Below are 7,416 nucleotides of genomic sequence, written 5' to 3'. Positions count from 1 at the left end.
GCATTTCTCCTTCATTGACTTACATGATATTCTTCAACTTGATGTTTCATTTCAGCATGGTCCATATGCTTTGAGCTATCCTTGTCATCTTCATTGTATCTTATCCCAATTTTAGCATTGAGGACAAAGCTTTTTTACGCCGAGATGGCTTATAATAAAGCAAAAAGATACCTTAGCCAATATTTAGCCTAAGGTCTAGGGCTAGATATAAAGGCTAAGTTTTAACTTACCAGGCATCTTTTGTCACTTGTCAACATTTCTTGTTTGAGTTTTTCATCTCCCATTATCCATTTAGGGTGCATACTCTTTGGCCACCATGGCATTGGGGTGGATTCCATACCTCTCCATAGCGTGAGGAGGATATCATGCCACTGCCTCTCATGAGTGATTCTTAGCCATTGTATTAAGTGGTAACATGATTCATGGAAGCCTAGCTACCTTGTGTGAGGTGCCCGCCCATTGGCTTTCCAGGCACTCTTTTAGCGGTCTATCGAGAAACGAATCTAAGCGTCGCTGCCCGGCACTCCCAGGGAATGTTTCGAGTTTTGTCGCCTAGGGTCTCCCAAATCCGCCTCGCAACGGAACATTTACGACCGAACCCACTAGGATTGACCTAAAATTCGGGTTCCTAGTTGTCAAGGTCTCCTGTTAGCATTCTAGCGTCAGATCTTGGACATCCTACTTTACGCAGAGATACCCAATCCGAAGCAGACCCATGCCGCACTTGGTTCAAAGAGAATGGGAAACGAGAGGGATGCGCTGCTCAACCTCTCTACCCATAGGGCATAGTCCCATTCCGGTCCCCTAAAACGGCATGAATCGGGTTCTAACCTATCAATACCTAAAGATCGAATGACGATAAAAACTTGTGAGAAGCCTCCCAGTTCTCTGGGACCACCCTGCCGTAGGACGGACCCATCGGGGGTTTCACCCACCCGCTTCCCTTAATAGCTTTAGTTTTCTAATTAGGTCCTACCACATTTATGTGTGACACTTAAAGTCAGCTTCATTAATTAAGCCTTTTAGGGAACAAGGTTCATTCGCATAACTTATAGCACAGACACGAAAACAGAGCAAATCAATCTACTGACAAACAAGATCAAACAAGTTCCTTAACTTATCTTTAAGTTAATCTTTGTATCCGGCCCATACAGGAGAAATTATGTTTCGCTTCTGTCCAACAGAAGTATCTCTTCTGCCATGCAGAAGTAACTAGTCCAATTCACATGGCACCACAAACTCAATCCTTTATCTAGAATAGGATCTCCCAACATGCCCAGATGTTGGGGGCCACAGAGGTCTTCAACTCTATTCTAGACCTAGCAAGGGGTGTCCAGAGCTCCAATTGACCCGCAAGCTGTCTAGGAGAGAAACATCATTCCCGTGGTTGGCCTTTTCATCACTCGACCTTCGGCCTATGAATCTAGCAATGCCCTCTCGGGTTAATACGCGGTGCGACCATGGAGGTGATCCACCCGTACAATATATTCTTCCTTAATTAAATCCTTTAAGAATCAAGCACAAACAAGGCATTCAGCCTAATATAATTTTCCAAGAAAACATTCCTTTATTCCCATGTAAAAGCATTTAGGATATTGTTTGATCAACCAACAAAACCAATTGCATTCTTTCCAAAACAATGCAAGAGTAGATGAAATAATATTTCCCATTGCATAATTGCTCTCCCCCTTGGGATCTAAGAGCAATATTATGCAAAAATGTTCTTAACACTTCCTTCCTTCGGGTAGGGCATATGTTAAGGGTTCAAACACTATTCATGATGTAAGTTCTATAGGTCACTTACCTTGATTGATAACCCAACCCTGAATTTGGATTAGCAAAAGTCATCGTTATCCGACGGATCTCAAGATATCTTAGTTTTAACCCTTATGATTAATTTCTTGTACTAGCTCTTAGTCAAGTCATGAGGCAACTAGAAAATTATCCTCATATATCAAACATGTTATAGGCATAATGTATAAATACTTGATAAGATAAGTGCGAGATGATCTCAAGTAATTAGACTCCAACAGGCCGTGCCTTGAGCTAGAATCTAGTTTTTCTTAATATTTGGTCTCTTAGCTAAGTACTTTTGAAGTATCTAAACTTTAAACTAGTACTTTCTATTCATGATTCTCAATGTCATATTCTTTTAGTAATTATGCTATTTGTAACCCTTGACTATACTTTAATCTAGCACTTGTATGCACAATCTTTTAATGTCGTTCTTTTGACGGCTATGCCATTCATAATGCTTGACTAATTCTTCATTGTAATTACTCTACTAGCAAATAAATCATATGTAACTAGGTGCAATTATCTTCCCTTGATATATGCACTTTACAAACTCCATCTTCCGAGTAGGTGAGATGAAATATATCCTTTCCCATGACCTATACTCGTGCATCGTAGTATGGGGCCTAACGTATCTCATACGAGAATCAAAGCAAGCATCTATCAATTTGAAAACACATTACTTACGACCGGAACCGCAATTGGATTGACAGTGATGCCTTTGCCCAAAGCCTTGTTGCTGGTTGCAGGATTGTCATCCACACGCGACATTCTTCGCTTGGAGGCCATCGTCCGCAGGTAGACTCAAGAGATTAAGAAGGTAGAATAGATTCAAGATGGGAGAGAGTAAGAGAAGATGGTTAAGTCGAGGATCGAGATAGAGGGAATTGAGCTAATTCTCTTCCTTGTAGCCTCTCGGGGTGACTCTTCTCTCTCTCTCTCTCTCTCTCAAGCTCTCACTCACAATCACTTGGAGGGGTATCCTTCTCTCTACCTCTCTCTCGCAGCCTCTCGAGGTCTCCTTACGCTTCTATATGCCTCTCTCATGCCTCATATTTATAGTGAATTAGAGAAGAGGGCTTGTGGTTGAGAAGTGGAGCTCTTTGTGGAGGGGGATCTTGGAAAGATTAGTGATTTGATGCTCAGATCATAAATCTGATGGTTCCATTGGCTCCGAAAGGGGGGTAAAACTCCAAGACACTTGCTTAGAAAGCTCTTAGTTCACTCCTTCTTCTTTTCTGTGTTCAAAGTGCTGTCCACTGCCTGTGTACTGCGATCGCGGCATGCGCGATTTCGCAAATCCTCTCTTTATTTTTCTTCTTTTTATAAAATCTCCAAACTAACTAAAATATCACTCGTCTTTTCTTTTAAATGACATCCAGTTCTAAAAATCTCCATATCTTTTTTAAGGATAATATCTAAAGTATCTAAAATATACTAGCTTTGCCCAAAATCTAATGTTTTTGGACCATCCAAACTATACACATTAACCTAGTGATTAATATAACTCATAAGTCTCCTTCATGTTGTAATTTATGTGAAGGGTGGCTACGGTTCTTGCCAATCCGAGAAAAATATCGAATTTACGACTCTCGGTTTTTCTAAATAAAATATTTTAAATTAAATAAAAATTATTAATAATTAATGTTAGTTTTTACCTTAGTTAGTCTTTAGTTAGTAATCTTACTAACTTATTAATTGACTAACTAACTTTCAAACTAACCAACTAACTTTTATTGTGCGGAGATATTACATCTTAGTTTTTACCTTAGTTAGTCTTTAGTTAGTAATCTTACTAACTTATTAATTGACTAACTAACTTTCAAACTAACCAACTAACTTTTATTGTGCGGAGATATTACACCTTGGCTATGGATTTCTTGGCATTTTAGTTTTTTTTTTTAATTTTCAGTATTTTGGCTTGCTATTATGGGAATTAGCTTCTTTACACCTGGGACCAAGGGCTAACTGTAGATGTAAAACCGGATGATGTTTTTGGTCCGCTGAGACTTTGTGATTCTTACTTTTCTTTCTACACATAACTATCATGATGATGATGATCATCCAATCATCATCACTAGATACATACCAACTACTTATCTCATAAAAATAGGAAAAAATAAACATCCCTGCTCACTTTGAACTCACATGTGATAAATTATAACAATGATATCCTTTCTACTCTGAATAGTACCCAATGAAAAATATTTTCTCAACCTTTGGATCAAGCTTCTTTTGAGTCTATTGTGCACATGAACATATGCAATACAACCAAACACTTTAAAGTGTGACACACCCGGTTTTTTACCTGTAAAGCATTCTTCGGGGAGTTATTCCATGAACTATAATTGTGGATATTCTGTTCATAATATAGGTGATAGTACGAACAACTTCAAACCAAAAGTATTTTGGAAAATTCTTTTTAGCCATCAATGATCATGCAAGTTTTGCAATATATCAATTTTTTCTTTTTGCAACCTCATTTTACTATGGGTTATACCTGCAAGTAAATCATCTATTTATCCCACAAGACCTCAAGAAGTCATTGAGCTCATTAGAGAGCTACTCTCCCCCTCCATTTGACCTTATGCACTTAACTTTCAAGCCTATTTCTATTTCAACAGTAGCCTTGAAAGTTTTAAGTGTTCAAACATATCACTCTTTTCCTTTATGAAATACATCCATAGCTTTCTTTAACAATCATCAATAAGCGTGACAAAATATTTGTTGACACCAAGAGATATGTTTTGTGTATGCCCCCAAATATTTGTATGCAAAATATCAAGTCTATTCTTTCTCACATCTTTATCATGTGAAAAAGGTTCTCTTGCTTGCTTACCCAATTTACATGCTTCACACATTTTATGAAATTTTGCAATTCTAAAAGTAAGAAACCCTATAATCAACCCTTTGGACTGCATTTTGGTCTTTGTACAATACATGTTCAAAACATTTGTGCCATTTTTCAATATTTGTAAAATCACTTTTTTTCCTTTAGCATTCATAGCAAAAATTCTAGCATCTAAAGTAAATATGTGGTCAACTCTACTTCCTTTTGTGACCAACTTACACTTATCATTAAAATATTTTATAAAACAAACTTTTACATTAAATCAAACCTATAGCCCTTGCTCTACATCTGACCACAACAAATACTAAATTCTTTTTGATGGATGCCACATGTAATACATCGGACAGACTCTTTGCCTGACCATCATGCAAGGAGCTTGATTTTCCCTAGGTTATAGCCACAAGAGGCTCATAAGGCTGGTAGGGCTATAGTCTCTGATTATAGTGAAAGTGAACATGATGAATAGTGTATATATTACGAATTAGTCCTTTAAGGGCTATGTCGCTATGATTTTTGGCATTTAAGGTCATTTCACTTCCATTCTGGACCTACAAGTGGTTTGACATCAATTCTTAGGTATACTCTAGTTTGGGCTGTGTCGGTTATTTATAGGTGCATAGGTTACAAATCTCAAATCTATAAGGGCTGAGGTGTTTGCTAGGTTGATGACACATAATGCATCTGCATACAGATTGCAAATTGTGGTTTTATTATTGTGCAAAAAGGTTGTGTGTTTAGCTGTGGTGCATTTGGTATCAACTTGCTTGCAGATTTTACTTTTTTGCAAATTGTTTGTTTTATCAAAATATCTGACAAATTCAACCAGATTGTTAGCGAGAAGCTTGATAGGAACAATTATCGTGCATGGAAGTTTAGGATGACAATTTCCTTAAAGAGCAAATGTATTTGGAATTACATTGGAGGCATGGTAGTAGCAACCCAAAGTTCCTATGTGAAATGCTAATGCAGAACAACAGGTAAATGCTAAGAAAGATTGGGAGCAAACATAGAATAAAGTCATGTATTGGTTGTCTGTTAGTGTCATAGACAACATGATGGGCTATCTGTAAGAATTTGATGAAAGTAGATTATAGATTTGAAATAGATGCACAATGGAAGATGATTGAGACATGGATATGGAGACTTAAGCTTTCTTCATTCTCTTCTTCTTCATTCTTCTCATTCTATCTTCTCAACCATCCACTTTTTCCCAGTATCTTACAAAGTAATAGACACTTTGACCTTTAGGACACTTTACACAACCTCTCACACACTTACTTAATACAACCATAGGATAAGGCTTAGGCTATGCCTTATTTCTCAACACTTCCCCTCAAGCTCAAAATGATCTTGCAAAGGTAATACTCGAAGTGCACTCCTAAAATACTCAAACTTATCTTTACCTAATGCTTTGGTAAAGATATCAGCAACTTGGTCATTTGTTTTGGCATGGACCAAGTCAACCTCTCCATCAATGACCTTCTCTCTAATGAAGTGATAGTGCACTTCTATGTGTTTTGTCTTGGCATGCTCGACTGGATTTTTTACCAACATAATACTACTAATGTTGTCACAATACATAATGACTCCACCATCAATTTCAATCCCCATGCCACATAAAACCAATCTCAACCATGTTTGCTCACATGCTGCCAATGCAATACCTCAATACTCAACTTCTATACTTGATAAAGCAACTGTAGGTTGCTTTTTGCTACTCCAACTTACCATGGCTGATCCAAATGAAAATTCATAACCACTGGTAGATCTCCTATCCATAAGATTACATGCCCAGTTTGCATCAACATACCCAAACAAGGTAGGCTTTATTTCCTTATCATAGAATAAGCCATATCCAACTTTTTTTTTCACATACCTTAGAACTCTCCTCACTGCATCCAAATGTGATTTACATGGTATTTGCATAAATTGGCTAATCAATCCAAGAGTATAACTCAAATTTGGCCTTGTAATGGTTAAGTAGATATAAGACTACCAACCATCTGTCTAAGCATAGTGACATCTTCCACATAATGTCCATCATCAATCATTTTAATGTTATGATCCAAAGGAGTATCCATTAGCTTACATCCCATCATGCCATACTTCTCCAACATCTCTAAAGAATACTATCTTTATACCAACCAAATACCATGAGGTGTATCAATGACCTCGATGCCCAAAAAGTATCTCAACAAACCAAGATCCTTTATGTCAAATTCTTTATGAAGGCCATGCTTAACTTCAACAATCTCCCTCTCAAGTGTACCTGTAGTAATGAGGTCATCAACACAGATGACAACCACAACCATGCCATCCTTTGTATGCCTTACATAGAGTGAATAATCAGTCATACTCTGCTAAAATCCCATGCTGGACAAGAATTTGCTAATCCTCTCACACCAAGCTCTTGATGCTTACTTTAGTCCATACAATGCCTTGTTCAACTTACATACATAATGCGGATATTTAAGATTCGCATACCCTTCAAGTTGATCCATGTACACTTTCTCTTCTAAATTCCCATTCAAGAATGAATTTTTCACATCCATTTGATACAATTTCCAACCATATATAGAAGCCAAAGTAATCATTGATCTCACTATAGTCATCTTTGCCACTGGACTAAATGTCTCTTCATAATCCAATCCATATGTTTGTCCATAACCCTTTGCAACCAGCCTTGCTTTATACCTTTCTAGAGAACCATCCAATTTGCACTTGACTTTGTACACCCATTTACAACCAATTGATTCCTTTCCATGAGGTAA

This window comes from Lygodium microphyllum, chromosome 1 (assembly GCF_053477565.2).
Source record: "Lygodium microphyllum isolate KBCC chromosome 1, Lygodium_microphyllum_v1.1.10, whole genome shotgun sequence".
NCBI classification, from domain to species: Eukaryota; Viridiplantae; Streptophyta; class Polypodiopsida; order Schizaeales; family Lygodiaceae; genus Lygodium; species Lygodium microphyllum.
Note: the sequence above shows the minus strand (reverse complement) of the source record.